This window comes from Lissotriton vulgaris, chromosome 3_1, assembly GCF_964263255.1.
Source record: "Lissotriton vulgaris chromosome 3_1, aLisVul1.2, whole genome shotgun sequence".
In the NCBI taxonomy this organism is placed as follows: Eukaryota; Metazoa; Chordata; class Amphibia; order Caudata; family Salamandridae; genus Lissotriton; species Lissotriton vulgaris.
In genome coordinates, this window is record NC_141689.1 from 1,270,245,817 (window position 1) to 1,270,262,942 (window position 17,126).

The following is a 17,126-nucleotide window of genomic DNA, read 5'->3' on the forward strand; positions in this document are numbered from 1 at the left end:
GAGAGAAGAAGAGGTGGAAAACGAAGGGGGAATTTAATGAAAGGGGGCAAGGTATCCCCCTCTTGACCCCCTAGGAATGTTGTTGGGGTTATTAAAGGGTCCCATGGGGAAAATAAAAAAAAAATGATTTTTCACGGTAGAAGCGCGGCCGCGAACTGGTAGCGAAACGGGAATTCGCCATTTTGTGCTTCGTAAATTAAATTACTAGTTATAAGTGGGTGCGGGAGACGTATCCTAATCCCCTATGTTTCCTGAGGGTGGGTGAGGAGGCTGATATATGTTGATACATCTCTTCCAGCGGCTGTGCGTGAGCTTTTTTTTTTTTTTTGCTGCGTGACAGTTTCGGAGCGGCCGCCATCTTGTCTCTCGGTAGGATCGAGAGAGAAGAAAAGGTGAAAAACTAAGGGGGAATTTAATGAAAGGGGGCAAGGTATCCCCCTCTTGACCCCCTAGGAATGTTGTTGGGGTTATTAAAGGGTCCCGTGGGGAAAATAAAAAAAAAATGATTTTTCACGGTAGAAGCGCTTCACGGGCCGCGAACTGGGCCGCAAACTGGTAGCGAAACGGGAATTCACCATTTTGTGCTTCGTTAATTAAAGTACTAGGTATAAGTGGGTGCGGGAGACATATCCTAATCCCCTATGTTTCCTGAGGGTGGCTGAGGAGGCTGATATATGTTGATACATCTCTTCCAGCGGCTGCGCCATCTTGCCTTTTTTCGAATGCCACAATTTTGTCGTGCACGGCAGCCATTTTAGATGCCAGGCTGGTTCCAGGCTATCACCTAACCCTGCGGATGTAGTTTATGGCCCCAGCTGTAGAGAATTCAGACATGCCAATCCTCCTGATTCAGGCGTGTGAGTACTGATTTCAGTGCTAGTCTCCCGCCTCCCGATTTCTGCAAGCAAAAACCCGGGGGCATATTACGAACAACTAGCGATAATTTTTGTCTCTAACTTGTTTAGAGACAAAAATTATCGCCGCACATCGGCGATTTTTATCGCAGATAAACCTTGCTATTATCGCAGAAAAGTCAGCGATATTCATGTATTATCGACCTAATGCTCTTAGCCATGTTATCCACCTCCCATTGGATAACATGGCTAAGAACTGCTCAGGGCAGGTGTTAGATTTTGGAGATATTCGCGCTTAGCGCGAATATCTCCAAAAGTTGGTAATAGAAGGTAGCGATGTTAGGGACTGTTTCCAGTCGCTAACATCTTGGCACGCCACTTTGCATGTCATTAGTGATAAGTATCACTGACATGCAAAGCGGGGCCCAAGATGGTCGCTATCTCCTTTTAGCTGTCACTAACTGGTGTTAGCGACAGCTTGATAATAGGGAAATAATTTTATCTCCGCTTTCATGATTTTTAAAGCCAAAAAAGCAGAGATAAACCCCCTTGATAATATGCCCCACGATTCCTTGGGGGTTTCAGCTGACAGGGCTTGGTATTGTGTTACATGGTAATTTTTCCATGAAACGTCAGAGGGTCGATGCAGGGGTTCTAGAAGAGGTGATAAACCATTTAAGCCTCATGAACAAGCGCATGGTCTTTTAAAGATTTGTGAAGAACTCGGGGCGGCGGTGTGTGTGTGCCCTCTTTCAGGAGCGGGCGGGGGGGCACTGCCAGCAACTTGCCAGGTCAGGTAGTGTTCAACACGTGCATCACCCTTTCTCTGCCTGCTATTGCGCTCCATGCTTCGGAAAGGTAAGAAAAAGAACGTGCATTTGAGTTTGAAATGTCCGATCCTGCAGCAGCACACTTCCAAAGCCCACACATGACAATAACCCGATTCAAGGCCCCATTCACCCGTTTTAAAAAAAATAGATAACACTCCAACAAAGTAAGGTTATAAAACTTTATTAACTACTAACTTTAACAAACGGAACAAAAACTAAAAACATTTAAACATTTCTCAACACAAAAAGCAACAATGGTTAGAAGCGGTCTTTTGTGCGAATAGTCCCAAGGCAGCACAACGTGCAGAGTTCTGGACGGCACCCAGGTGATGTCGCCTGGGTGCCGCACTGGTTTAGGGATCCTACAATGCTGCTCCGAAAATTGGCATGGGGCGTCCCGGGTGGGGCGGGGGGGAGGCCTCGTCAGTAGCGGTCTGTTGTGCGAATAGTCCCAAGGCAGCACAACGTGCAGAGTTCTGGACGGCACCCAGGTGATGTCGCCTGGGTGCCGCACTGGTTTAGGGATCCTACAATGCAGCACAGAAAAACAGCGTGGGGCGTCCCGGGTGGTGCGGGGGGAGGCCTCGTCAGTAGCGGTCTGTGTCCAGTGTCACATGGCTGACACAACATGTACGACAGGCACCCAGGTGATGTCCAGTAAACTGCCGCACTGGTTTTGGTATCCTACAATGCTGCTCCGAAAATTGGCGTGCGGCGGCTCGGGGGGGGCGTGGGGGAGCCGGCGTGAACGGGCCTCCCCAGGTGGCGGCCATCTAGCTGAGTTGCGCTCGCTCTTGCGGCCACAGCGTCTCGCTCACCATGTTGTTGAGTTGCTCCCACTCTTGCAGTGCAGCGATAGGCGGCTGCCACATGGCTCTTAAAATGGCGGACAGCTCCTCGGTTTTAGGCCTGGTCCACTGAAATGGCCCTGGGACACTTTGGAACTCGGACGCTTGCCTGCTAGGGCTTGGGCTCCATTCTCGAAAAGCGTCCGCTCAGCCGTGAAGATTGTATAAAAGTCTTGGGGGCCCCCGACTCCCGCAGGCTTCCGGTGGGGAGCGGCTGCCATGATTGCTCGTGGAATGACCACGACGGAGCCACGAGATGTTGGTGCTCTCATGCTGACGCCAGCTTCAGTCTGAATGATCCAGAAACAAGGTGGGGCTTTCATCGTTTGGGAAAAAAAATGTTCTAAACCAATGAAAAGTGTTATTTTTAGGTCATATGACCAAGCCTTCCATCTTTAGGAAACCAAAAGTAAAATGAACCAATGAAAAGTTTTATAAACAAGTCACATGACCTGTTATGCGACATAGGGCTACAAAAAGCGTAGAAAATCCGTTGGCACGTGAGGCGGCGTCAGTAGCGGACCGATGTGCGAATAGGCCGAAGGCAGCACAACGGGCCGAGATCCGGATGGTACCGAGGTGGTGTCCAGCAAATTGCCGCACTGGTGTGGCCATCCTACAATGCTGCGCCGAAAGACGGCGTGTCCAGCTGAATTGCGGTCACTGTTGCGGTACAGTGACTCGAACGCGCCGAGATCCGGATGGCACCGAGGTGGTGTCCAGCAAATTGCCGCACTGGTGTGGCCATCCTACAATGCTGCGCCGAAAGACGGCGTGTCCAGCTGAATTGCGGTCACTGTTGCGGTACAGTGACTCGAACGCGCCGAGATCCGGATGGCGCCGAGGTGGTGTCCAGCAAATTGCCGTACTGGTGTGGCCATCCTACAATGCTGCGCCGAAAGACGGCGTGTTCAGCTGAGTTCCGGTCACTCTTCCGGCACAGTGACTCGAACGCGCTGAGATCCGGATGGCACCGAGGTGGTGTCCAGCAAGTGGCTGCACTGGTGTGGCCATCCTACAATGCTACGCCGAAAGTCGGCGTGGGGTGCCCCGTTGGCTTATGAGGTGATGTCAGTAGTGGACTGATGTGTGAATAGGTCGGAACCAGCACAAGGCGCCAAGATCCGAATGGCAAGTCCTGGATGTTGAGTGCCTCAGTTGAGATTTCTGAGCAGTGCTTGTAGGACTGTCTGAAGCTTATTTGCACCTGCTGCAGCTTCACTAGGTCCGGCGGAACTTTTTGCCTTTTCCTTTCTGCTTCTTTTCCTACAATGCGTTTCATCTGAAGACACGACCAGGTCCCTGAATGTGTGCAGGGGGACGCTATTGATTGAATGAACGCGCCGAGATCTGGATGGCACCGAGGTGGTGTCCAGCAAATTGCCGCACTGGTGTGGCCATCCTACAATGCTGCGCCGAAAGTCGGCGTGGGGTGCCCCGTTGGTTTATGAGGTGATGTCAGTAGTGGACCGATGTGTGAATAGGTCGGAACCAGCACAAGGCGCCCTGCACTGTTGAGCCTTTTTCAATGCCTGTTTTTTGTTGTTTCCCCTCCATCAAAAACAAAACAAAAATACAAGGCGTCAAGATCCGAATGGCAAGTCCTGGATGTTGAGTGCCTCAGTTGAGAGTTCTGAGCAGTGCTTGTAAGACTGTCTGAAGCTTATTTGCACCTGCTGCAGCTTCACTAGGTCCGGCGGAACTTTTTTCCTTTTCCTTTCTGCTTCTTTTCCTACAATGCGTTTCATCTGAAGACACGACCAGGTCCCTGAATGTGTGCAGGGGGACGCTATTGATTGAATGAAAATGGCGGCTTGACACAAAGCTGACTCAAGCGTTACTGTTGGTGCTATACAGACAAAAATTGGTTTTCAGTTTGTACATTCTTCAGGTTTTTTTTTTCCATCCAAGTCTGATTGAGAGTTTGTAGAAAAATGGCTTCAGATTTTCCACATACTACTCTTCAACATTCTTCCTAAATGTAACAATGTGAAACTCACTAGGAGAACGGCTGTTTCTGTTTCCTTTCAAAATGCTGCCACCAATATTTTCTGAATGGAAGACACCATCTTGTAGCATAAAGGGCCGAAAGGGGTTCTGGTCTGGCCGATGGTTGGTGGAGACATTTTGACTATATCTTGGACCTGCCCGGCCTCGCCCAAAATGGCGCCGGTATAAATGGGACTCGTAACTCTTTGCCCGCAAATGTATATCTAGAAAATGTTATTGTAAGTGGCCCTTTCGTATTTTAATTACAAAATGTACGTCCACCGATTCCGCAACTGTTAGACACCTTTGTTCTTGTCACCTAATGGCCCGCTCGTTACGTTCTTCTACAGTGTAAATGTCTCCTCATCATATACGATTTCAGTTTGCTCCGTGGCCGGCCCACGTGGTTGTAGGCCCGTATTTGTATACTGACATTTTTACAATAAAGGTTTTTAAAACAAAACACGGTAGTAGTATTTTCATTTGTAAAGTTTTTACTTTTAGTGACTGTTTTCGAATCAGTAAAAGGCAAGTGAAATAAAGCAGTCCAATTACATGACGGATAAAAGGTATAATATGTAGGAACGCAGTAAAGATAAATGGTCAAGGGCAGTTGTGTTTTTCATGTCTGCAACATAAAGTGATCGATAAGAATCTGATAATCAGGCGTATCGGCGACTAAGACAGCAGGCCGAATCTCTTTTACTCAACGGCTCCGTCATGGAAGGAAGAAACGCCCTTTTTCTCGAAAAAGGAATATATTTTACTTGCAAGACAGTTGTAAATTTTCCGGGAAAGTACATTAGCCTGGAATATTATAACATATGTTTGAAAAAAAAATATTGTTCGAAAATAATAAAAAGCGTAATTTTTAGGTCATATGACCAAGCTTTTCATCATTAAATTAACAAAAGTAAAATGAACCAATGAAAAGTTTTATTAACAAGTCACATGACCTGTTATGCTTACGTTACGCGCTGCGCGCCGCGCCTCGGATCACTTCCGGGTGCGCTAACGCGGCGTGTCATAAAACGCATTACGCGACAACGTAGGTCAAGAATATAGTCTAAATGTCTCCACCAACCAGCGTTCAGAACACAACCCCTTTCAGCAGTCCAAAAAGTTCTGTTAAATGACAACAGAGGGGACAGGCAACAAGAACCATCAGTCAAAGAGGGGAGGGCAAGTTCTTCTCTTCCGGGTCATGTTGGGGCGCTACCGGAACTGATCGAATTGGTAGTCTACAGTGTTTCTGGATGTTTCAGACTAAAGCTGGCGTCAGCATGAGACCACTACCATCTCGTAGCTCCGTCGTGGCCATTCCACGAGCAATCATGGCAGCCGCTCCCCACCAGAAGCCTGCGGGAGTCGGAGGCCCCCAAGACTTTTGTAGAATCTTCACGGCTGAGGGGACGCTTTTCGAGAATGGGACCCAAGCCCTAGCAGACAAGCGTCCGAGTTCTAAGGTGTCCCAGGGCCATTTTAGTGGACCAGGCCCAAAACCGAAGAGCCGGCCGCCATTTTGAGAGTCCTGTGGCAGCCGCCTATCGCTGCACCGCAAGAGCGGGCGCATCTCAACTACATGGTGAGCGAGACGCTGTAGTCGCAAGAGCGGGCGGTAAACAGCTGAATGGCGGAAGAGGCACAGTGTAGCAAAAGCGGCGGAATGGCAACTAAAACGATAAAGGGGCGCCCCACTACAGCTTGTCTTCAGGTCAAACGGATTGTGGGACAAGGTCCAGAATTGAAGAGTCATCAAAAGGCAAAAAGTTCCGCCGGACCCCGGGAGCCGGCCGCCTATGTCGGGGGCGATCTCAGGCTACACCAGTGCTATAAGACTTGGGGAGGGTGTCGGAGCCAAGCGTCTTCTCCGAGTCCATGGCCATCACACCGCCCCTCAGGGGCCTCCGTCAAGCTGTTTAGGAAGGTAACATATCACATTGTTTTCTAATGCAGTCAGGTCCACAAACGACACTCACTTACTTTGAGAATAGTGAAGCTGCAGTAGGTGGAAATAAGCTTCAGACAGTGTTACAAGCACTGCTCAGAACTCTTAACTATGGCACCCAACATCCAGAACTTATGCTATTTGAGAATGGTAGTGACATCGAAGCATCTCAGGGACCAAAACCATTAACGTACTTTCACGTATGAAAATCTTACTTGGGGAGGGGGCAGGAGCGAAGCGCCCCCTCCCAGTCAGCGCCACCACACCGTATGTTGAAAATCTGAAGCCATCGTTTTACAAAGTCAACCAAACTTGGATTGAAAAATCTAGAAAAATGTACAAACTGAAAACCAGTTTTGGTCTGCATAGCATCAGTAACAACGCTTGAGTCAGCTTTGTGTCAAGCCGCCATTTTGATTCAACAAAGCACAGGCATTGAAAAAGGCTGAAATTCAGAACTCTAAACTATGGCACCCAACATCCAGGAGCTTGCTATCTGGATCTTGGAGCCTTGTGCTGTTTTCGATCTATTCACACATCGGTCCACTACTGACATCATCTTATAAACCAACGTTATGTAAATAGTTTTTTAATAAAATGTTTTACCCTGTTTCTTTGCTGGTGTGTTGTCTATATTTTTAATATTTGCATAGGGTTTGTCGTTATTTTGTGCGGGATGGGTGATGGAGCCGAGCTGTCTAGCAGCCCTCATGGTGTGGAGCTCAGTTCATCTCACTATTTTCGTATTTCTCAAGAAGGGTTGTTCCTAATATTTCTATTTTAGCGAGGTCAAAAAGAGATCCAATTAGTGGCCTACTGATTTTGCTCGATTACTTTTATTTTTTTACACGATTTTTCACTATCTGCAAAGACTAAACAGAGTATTGCGACTTTGTGCTTGTTTGTAAATAGAGAATGATCCAAAGAGAACCAATTCTAAAACAGTAAATGCTTGGACAACAATCAATCAAATGGAGAGACAAGGAGGCACGACGGATTACAACGGGGGTAAAGGCCTGCGTTAACTACCCTTCAGTATCTGCAAAGAGAGAGTACTACTAAGGCAAAAGAGGGGAGGGGGGGGGGTGCAGCGTTCAAAGCACATCAGCGTGCATAAATACGAAAATGTTTTTATCTATCACGTACTTGACATTTTAAAGCTTTTCATATTTGCTATTAAAAAACCAATGAAATTCACAGAAAAAACCATAGGTTATAGTGGATATATAGTTAGGAATTTGCATTTACAAAACCTTGAAAATTCAATGAAAAAACCATAGGTTATAGGCCATATATAGTTAGGGATTTGCATTTACAAAACCTTATTTTACTCGCATAAAACCATTGAAATTCCATATATAGTTATAAGCGCTAACTATATATCGCGCACCCGCAATCCACTGCTGATGATGTCACATATTACATCATTCATGACATGGTTAGTGACATCACTGATGACATCACTGATGACATCTCAAATGACATCACTGATGACATCACTGAAAACATCTCATTTGACATGACTGATAACATCACTGATGATATCATTCATGTGATAATACGATGAACCTCTTCAGACTCTAATATAACCTTAGATACAATCAGTGTAAACAGACACTCACAGACTGTCACTCATCCATGGAGTTACTCACACACCTAGTCAGTCATGCAAAGAATCAATCACACCTCCATTTCCTCAACTATACAGTTATACAAACTTTACTTATTCAAACATATACTAACACATATTTACTCTATTATACAATCCCTGATACAAGTTCACAATGATCCATACAGCCACTCACACATTCACTGGCTCTTATGCACAGTTATTTATGTATGTCAACTCTCACATGTACTGTGTTTTACATATGTACTTACTTTGACATGTAGCACTGAGATATCCATTCACTCACCAATGCACTCATGCACACAGTCAACCGCCCATACAGCTGTTTCCACATGCACTTTTGAAACCATACATCTAGTGAATCAACTGCTCACACATCTATGCACAAAGTCATACACCTCCCAGCCACCTACACACACACTCAGTATCCCATACAAATACTTGGGCAACCAATCAATAACCCATATAGTTACTCATATAGCTACTTATCAACACATGCAACAGTTTACAGAACAACAGACATAATGATGCACAAATTAAGACAGTTTAGTCACTAACCCATGCACTCAGTGAGACACATTTAATCACTCACTCATACAGTCAGTCATGCACCTACTAAATCCTTCATCCAGACACTTATATATCCACTCATTCTTCAATATGTAAGAGATATTTTAACTTTACAGAAACATACAGTCACTGCATGTTGTCATCAGTGATGTCATCAGTGATGTCATTTGAGATGTCATCAGTGATGTCATCAGTGATGTCACTAACCATGTCATGAATGATGTAATATGTGACATCATCAGCAGTGGATTGCGGGTGCGCGATATATAGTTAGCGCTTATAACTATATATGGAATTTCAATGGTTTTATGCGAGTAAAATAAGGTTTTGTAAATGCAAATCCCTAACTATATATGGCCTATAACCTATGGTTTTTTCATTGAATATATATATATATATTCACTGAAAAAACCATAGGTTTCACACCAGTTATAGTTATAGTCACTGACCATGTCATGAGTGATGTGATATGTGACGTCATCAGCAGTGCACTGCATGCGCGCAAGTTATAGTGAGTCCAACTAACTATAACGTGGAAATTTCAATGGTTTTATGTCAGTAAAATTTCCAGTTAACTATAACTGGTGTGAAACCTATGGTTTTTTCAGTGAATTTAATAGGTTTTTTAAATGCTAATTCCTAACTATAACTGGTGTGAAACCCATGGTTTTTTCAGTGAATTTCAAAGGTTTTTTAAAATCTAATTCCTTTCTATATCGAGTTTCTAACCTACAATTTTTTTATAAATTTGCTGTTTTGTGTAAGTATTAATTATTATTTTTTATTTTTTATAATATTATTATTTTTTTTTATCATTTTTCCCTGGGGCGCCCTGGGTGCGCGCAGTGGTAAGCTCTCCGGAAAGCACACCCAGAGCGCTACTTGCGTTCATGAAAAAAAATATGAATGAAAAGTAAATAATAACGCAAGACATTTAGTACCATACATATAAAAGCAGTTTTTTTGAATAAGGAAATGAAAATGATTTTACATTTCCGTGAAACTATCAAAACGTCCCTTAGGTGCACCGCGTAAGCGCTCCCCGGAAGCGCCTTCGTTCGTGCTGCGTATGCACCCCCGAAAGCGCTTACGTTCGCGCCGCATGAGCGCCCCTGGAAGCGCTTGGGTGCGCGCAGCGTAAGCGCGTCAAGTCATGTGACCTTAAAATAACACTTCTCATTGGTTGCTTACAGTTTTTTTTACAAAGAAGGAAATCCCCATCCATTTCCTTCACTTCTTCTTGTGACTGAAAGACCTGCCTTTTTGCTCTCGGTTCTTTGTTGGATATCTTGGATTATCATGGCTGCCAGACCATCCAGCAGTGAAGATGACTCAAATGAATTCCTTGATGAAGAGCCTTCTCAGCCGAAGGTCAAAGAACATTTCATTTTGAATTTTTTTTCCATACCTGATGACCAGAAGAAGGTAAATGCTCCAAAAGTGGAGTGCAGGATCTGTCACACAGTCCTGTCACGGGGTGACCCCACTAAAAAATAATATTTTGGGAACTCCACAATGATTCGCCATGTGGAGAGGAGGCACCCCCAGAATTTTGACCGGGAAAGTGTCAGGGCTCTGGCACAAGAGGTTCCCAGTGATGGGGCCTCTACATCAACCGATGACCAACAACATCGGTGAGGGGGAGATCACAAGAGCTGGTTCCGAACATTCAGCCTGCATTTAACAAAGGCGTCCTTAAATGCTGATACTGTGATCAGCTACTTTGCTTTGGGGAGCAAAGTGTTCTGCTCATGGTTCGATCATTGGAGAACCATTGCTGCTGTTCCCAGCCCTAATTTTTTTTTTTTTGCTCCTGTTGAGCACTTTTTATTCTCTGTTTTTGTTTTTGTTCTAAAAAAAGAAAAAAGAAAAAAAAAGTTATTTTCTGAACTACCTCCAATTCTCATCAAAAAGCTATATTCTTAAAAAAATGAAAAAGAGTAAGTGAAGTGGAGTGCATTGATAAAGGAAAGGAAAATGAGTAAGAAAGAACAGAAAGGTATGAGAGGGGAAAGGAAGTAAAGTAGGGGGACTGAAAGAAGGTGAGTGTTGGGAAGGAAAGTAAGGAGAAGGAGAGTGAACATGGGGAATGTAGATATTCAAAGAAAATGTATAAAAGGAACAGGGGTGTGGAAGGGTAAGAAAAGATGCATTGCTGGAGTTGCATCATTTTTGTGACGCACTCCAGCAATGCATCACTTTTGCGCTTACAGATACATCTGAAATACTGACGTATCTTTAAGTACTTGCGACATAATACGTCATATATTTAATATGACACATGAGTAGAAGACTGAAGGCCTTATTTATGAGGTCATGCGTCACTTTTACGCCACCGGTACGTCACTTTTTGTGACGCACCAGTGCTGTTAAACATGCACCTTATTGAGTCATATTTACAAAGTGACGCATCTAGGTAGATGCGTCACTTTGAGATGTCATCAGTGATGTCACTGACCATGTCATGAATTATGTAATATGTGACATGATCAGCAGTGGATTGCGGGTGCGCGATATATAGTTAGTGCAACTAACTATATATGCGAATTTTAATGGTTTTGTGCGAGTAAAATAAGGTTTTGTAAATGCTAATCCCTAACTATATATGGTCTATAACTTACGTTTTTTTAAGTGAATTTTCAAGGTTTTGTAAATGCTAATCACTAATTATATATGGTCTATAACCTATGTTTTTTTCAGTGAATTTCAATGGTTTTTTAATAGCAAATATCAAAAGCCTGTAAAATGTATTCTTATTTTCATTCAAAAATATATTTTATATTTTTGTAATATTTATTTTTTTAAATATTTGTTTTAATAATTTTTTTTGTTTTGCTGCCGGTCCGCGAACCAGGCAGCTTCCCGTTAGCTTCATTTTGTTCCGCGATCCGGTCCGCGAACCGGTAAACATTCCGTTAGCGCAACTACCGCGTTAGAAATCAACATCGTGACGCATCGCGTAAGCGCGCCGTATCACGTTACCGCGTAATGCATCTTATGACGCGCTGCGTTAGCGCACCCGGAAGCTCTCCGGAACGCGAACCGATGCGCAGCGCAGCGCCGCGGAAGCGATCCGGGGCGTGGCGCGGAGCGTGTAACGTAAGCATAACAGGTCATGTGACTTGTTTATAAAACTTTTCATTGGTTCATTTTACTTTTGGTTTCCTAATGATGGAAGGCTTGGTCATATGACCTAAAAATAACACTTTTAATTGGTTTAGAACATTTTTTTCCCAAATGATGAAAGCCCCACCTTTTTTTCTCACTCTGACTTTCATTTTTTATGAGAGAAAGACCTTTTTTCAATACCAGAGAAATGGCTTCAATGATTGCTGCAGCTGGTGGACCCCCACCACCACCACAACCTCCTAGGAAGAGAGGACCACCTCCTCAGGTCATCCTAGAACAAGAGGAGGTAGAAGAGGAAGAAGAGGAAGAGGAGCAAGGGACAGGAAGGTTTTTACCTGAAGAGCCTTGGAGGTCCCATGTTAAGGAGAGTTATATTTGGCAATTTTTTTCAATACCCCCGGAACAAAAAAAAGTAAATGCCCGGTATGTTACCTGCCTGATTTGCAAAGATGAACTGTCTAGAGGAACAGACAAGAAATACAGTTTTGGTAATTATACCATGCATGGCCATATGGAAAGGTGGCACCCTATAAATTACAGTACTGCACAACTTCGTGATCTGGTGGATAACCCCCGACCTGTGGCCAGTACATCCACCAATGAAGAGGCAGTGTCGGGACCAAAGGCGAGGGAGATGGTCCCAAATATTCAAATGAAATTTGCAAGTGTGAAGCATGTTTGCATTTTTTGTGGACAACTCATTTGCTTCAGAGAGAGCAGCATAAACCTAATTAATAAAGCAATTGAGAATCACAAATGTGCAAAACGTCCCAGGAAATAAATTATCTATTTAATTGTTTCTCCTGTAGAGCCCTTCATAATGAATCATTTTTGTTTCTCCCCCATCAAAAAAAACAAAAAAAATATAAAACCGTTCAAAAAATACAAAAAAACCCAAAATGTTCAGAAAATTAATAAAAAAATATAAAACAACAAAAATAATAAAAAAAAATTCTTTTCAGAACCATCTCCCCTTTATTAGAAATTACTAGAATGTTTAGCACTCTGACAACCTCTATTTCTTTGGGTTCGCTTCCCGGTTCACGTGCCGGTACGCGAACCGGGAGCGAACTCTAAAAATTAAAAAAAAAAAAAAAAAAAGAGTAAGTAAACTGAAAGTAATGTTAAAAGAAAGACAGTTAGAGGGAGTAACACAGAGATACTGTTTAAAAAGGGACTGGGAACAGGAGTGGAAAGAGTGGAGTAAAAAAAGTAATAGAAAAAGGAATGAGGGAAGTAGCAAAGGCAGGAAACTGAGGGTTAAAGAAATGAAGCAGTGGAACTAATAAAAGTTAAATGTAAAAGAGATGTAACAGAATGAGTACTAAACACTTACCTTATAATTATCGTTAACTTAGTCACGTGTTATTTTTATACTTTCAATCTGTAAATGAGAGAACACAAATTTTTAAATTGATAGAAAGTAGTAAAAGATGAGTGAGCATGAGACAAGATAAGTACATATTAAAAATCACAATTCAAAGTACAGAATTAATTATACATATTAAATGGTTTATTTTTGCTGTTATCAGAATATATCAAATTTCACTGATAACAGTGAGTTGAAGGTATTCATCATATAACGGCAGGGAAAAAAACCACAATCAAAATGATTGTGTTTAAAAAACCCATATAATAATATTAATCAGAAATCAGAACTCCTCAAAAGTAACTTACTTTCCATGACGTCAAAGGATGTCCTATGAACAGCTTATACTCAGTTGTGCTGGTATTATTTTCTGCCCACCACTTTCTGAAAGATAAGCTCTATCGTTTTAAGAAAAATGAGACATGCAAAGCAATTTAAAACAACACACTAAATTACAACAACACCTAGAATCATTATAATCCAGTTGCCTACCCTAAATTCTCACTTCTGAAAACAAGTCAAAAGGCAACATTGCTTCATAGTCAAATTCTAATCATTGCCGAAAGAGCAGCCTTTTTTAAATTTTGAATAAGCTGTGTAATATCGTGAACTTGTTAAAGGACCATCATGTCATATAATAGCTGCAGTTACAAATGTTCTTCCTGAAATCGACGACTGTGCAGCAAAAACATTTTTAATTAGACTTGACAACTTATTTACATCTGGTTTATATAGTTGGAATTGTAAAATTACATTTCACTGATAAGTTTCTATAAATAATGTAGACGGCATTACAGACTTACATCACCTCTACTCCTTCTTTTGATCTGCTGCTTGAATTATCTTATAAACACAAAGACTTTTCGCTCTGTACTACACTTATCCACAAGGCCATATAGAGTAGGAGCTATTAGAACCTCTTGAAATTCCTCTGAACAAATCCAGAGATTCCTTCCCTACAATTTTGATTGTAAGAACACCAGGTAAGAATTTTGAAGGTGAAAAGGCAATCTTTTTTTGAAAGTTAAAACAGAATCATTGCAGAATGACCAGCCGTTTCCAGATTTTAAATAAGCTGTGTAATGTCCTGAAGTTGTTGAAGGACCGTCATGATATATAATTTCTGTAGTTACAAAAGTCCTTCCTGATATTGACAACTGCGAAGCCACAACATTTTTAATTAAAGTTGTCAATTTTGTTCCATCAGGCCTACATCGTTGGAACATTAAAATGACATACTGGCCATAACTTCGTATAATTAACGTGGACAGCATTGCAGACTTACATTGGCTACACTCCATGTTTTGATCGGCTGCTTTTACTAGCTGTTTGAAGGATACTGATTTACTGTCAGGCAAAGTGAAATAAATAAACCTTTCTGAGTCTACACTAGTAGTACTTGATAGCCTACAGTTCTCGCAATCATTCTGCCATTGATAAGAAAGGCCAAACAGATAATCTATATCTACACCTTCATCTTGCAATACATCAAGCATGTACATTAAAAACTCCTGACAATCCTGCTGAATATTTTGAGAGAATTGCGTTTGACCTGAACATTCGTCTAACAGATTTCGAATTTCAAACACACTTTCTATTCTTGTTCTATCAGCGCTACATTTCTCTAACACAGAATTCAACAAACAGCATAAACATTGTTCTGAATTGATCACAATCTGTTCTTTTAAAGTCTCTAGTGAAAGGACAACATTAACCACTACATTAGCATAGCAGTTGACACCAGAACTATTTTCAAATTGAAAACCAACAACATCTTCAACAGAATTCATTTTCTTTCTGCTTACAATTTTCGGTTCATGGACTTTTGGTCTTTTTGCTACAACCTCCCTACTATTACTGATATTTCTTCGTTTCCGGCCTACCACACATTTCTCAAACAAAGGATATTGAGGCAAATGTGGCGAATACTCTCTTCTTAACCTATTGTATTCCTTAACACAATCTAGATCGGCACAAATGTTTGTGACATCACAGTCAATCAAGTACAATCCCGATAAAGTTCTAACTCGTGACAATGCTACATAACCCATACCCTCCTTGAACACAGAGCTGCCAATATTCACCAAAGCAGTGTCTACACTTAAATTTATTTATTGTCACCGCATATGCCAAGCAAACAGGAAACTGCTTACGGTGAACATATAAGTCTTTTACAAGCAAAAACCTAGCTGTGCAACAACCAATTAGCTGTACTTCCTCAATGCCATCAAATTTAATTTTTAAAAATTCTATTCCATCTATATTTCTGTATTTCTCAAAATCAACAACATTACCCATTGATCCATTTACCAGACCTCTTTCAACATGTAAATTCCTTCTCAAAATGATACGGCAATTTAAGCACACATTCAGAGTCTTTTCAAAACCAGCAGTTTTAGATATAGTCTTCTCTAATGAATCCAATTTAGATTTCAAATCCTCAGACAAAATAATTGTTGCTCCCATATGCTCTATTCTGTCAATAGCTTCCAGTTTCACAATCTCTTGGTTTTCTAAATTCAACATTTTGTTGTTGAAGATGGAACATTCTGCAAGAGTTGGCATCAAACATATTCCAGATTTCTTCTCAGTAATTTTCTGAAAAATATCCTCTGGCAGAACGTCTTCTTCTGGATACAAATTTGATAGTAATCGTGCATGTAAAGCTTCTTTTACACGCTCGGTCACTTTCCCAATTCTAACATCTTGTAGAATATTCTTGTAATCTTCATCCTTCGCCTGACGCATATTTTCATGCAGCTCAGCATAATTGAAGTTTAACCATATGTTAACGTTGCCAATGCTCCCTAGGAACTTCCTGGTATTTTCATGCGTAAGCAGTTTAAACACTGGTTGTCCTTTCACTGGTGTCAGCTGCAGAAGGTCACCGAAAACAATGATGTGTTTGCCACCAAATAACACATCATACTCTGTTTTAAGAACTTCCTGCATTCTCAAAGGCACAAAGGCAAGCATGACATTGGAAACCATGCTTACTTTGTCAATGATAAGAAGTTTCATCTTCTTCAGGACTCTAGATACTTCACAACAAGCATCTCCAGATAACTTGTGGTATTGTAATTTGTTATCATGCTCCACTGGCAGCATCAGTAGCCGATGCAAAGTAATACCTTTAATGTTATGTGCTGCCAGACCAGTTGGAAACAAAACTCACTGACCATACAGAAAATTGAAAGCAAATTTTACTCAAATACTTTCACATGTGAACACAAAATACTTCAATCACTGTCCCTAACGAACATTTAAAACATATAAGGCACAAAAACTTTGTGCTAGAGTAATACTAAAAACAACAAGTAAAATGTGTTACTTCATATACTTTTGAGTTAAACAACTATACATATACAATCATCCTGTAGACACATCAATTAGATCTTGGATCCTACAGGATTTTGAATAGTTTGTTCACGCCAAAGGAGAGGATTGCGTGGACGTTTCGACCCTAGGGGGGGCGATGCGGTGTTTTCACGCATCAGGTGCGGGTCTTCATCAGATGTCAGCACGAACGGAAAGTGAAGGAGGTGACCCGCGCGTGTTAGAAATACAAAGGAGCAAGTTTACAACCATCTGTATAGACTATATCAATACAGAGGTGTAATGAACATTTAGCCGGCCTGATTAACACGGACCGACAATACGATTCAAGAGGAAGAGACCAGGACTCCATGCGGAGCTAGGTCTGCAAGAGGCTGTCCCATATATATATACAGTCCTGATGAAGACCCGCACCTGATGCGTGAGAACACCGCATCGCCCCCCCTAGGGTCGAAACGTCCACGCAATCCTCTCCTTTGGCGTGAACAAACTATTTAGTATTACTCTAGCACAAAGTTTTTGTGCCTTATATGTTTTAAATGTTCGTTAGGGACAGTGATTGAAGTATTTTGTGTTCACATGTGAAAGTATTTGAGTAAAATTTGCTTTCAATTTTCTGTATG